Source organism: Ostrea edulis, chromosome 4 (genome assembly GCF_947568905.1).
Source record: "Ostrea edulis chromosome 4, xbOstEdul1.1, whole genome shotgun sequence".
Taxonomy (NCBI): domain Eukaryota; kingdom Metazoa; phylum Mollusca; class Bivalvia; order Ostreida; family Ostreidae; genus Ostrea; species Ostrea edulis.
This window is the reverse complement of record NC_079167.1, coordinates 26,291,373-26,292,415: the sequence shown is the minus strand read 5'-3', so window position 1 is coordinate 26,292,415 and position 1,043 is coordinate 26,291,373.

The following is a 1,043-nucleotide window of genomic DNA, read 5'->3' as shown; positions in this document are numbered from 1 at the left end:
AGAAATGTCGTCAGGGAAGATAACGAAATAGTTCCGTGTTATACCGGTTTTTAGGTCATTAACCACGCAGAATTTATTAAGAGAGTGGGATTTTCAGACTTTGTGTACAAACTGGAGACGTCTTATATATTAAACACGGGCACCTCAAAGCGGGGCATCCCTTCGCAACATTACAATTGCAAGATAACAATAATTTAGAATTTTGAGATTTTCATTCCAGTTACATTTCAGCCTTTTATTTAGTAGCCAAGATCTTTGTGTAAGATGGTATCTTTGCAAGTGCAATATTAGTCCAGTCATTCTACGCCAGATTGTGCTGAACCTAGAACTAATTGCAACAGAACTGTTGCTTTATATAGATTTTTGGGGTAATAAATCGAATATATATACAACAGAACCAGTTCACAATAAAGAATTAAGACTATTCCTTCATGAAACCTTTAAGATTTACATTTCGTTTTTTCGTACCATTCTTGAAGGTCTGACAAAACATGAATAAGACATGTGTAGCTAAATCTTGTCTGCAACCAACGTTCGAATTTCGCTTCTGTGGATTGTGATCTTCCATAATTTATCACTGAAAACAAATCGAACACAATATCTTCATACAAGGGACCATTCCTGCAGATATTCTGATTTTTTCTTTAATTGACATTGTCTTTTAATGGTAATTATGGAAACCAATACTACCTATTCTTTAAACAAGTTACCATTTACTAGTAGTCTGATATTTGTATACACCTATTCGGTGACCTTGATCTCTCACTCATAACATTAAAAACCAATAGGAATCGAGGTCATCATATATGGTACCTTTCCTGCAAGTCTTACAGAATTTGGATGAAAACTGGAGTTTATATACTGTACTCTATGTTGAAGAAATTCTTTTCAATGATCTTAATTTTTATAACGTAACCTTGAAAATTATGGGATCCAAAATCTTCATATCTCATTTCTGCAAGTTTGATAAAAATTTACACAAGGCCGATCCAACGAACAGTCGAACGAATGGACAGGTTTCGATATCCCCCCTCCCTGCCCCG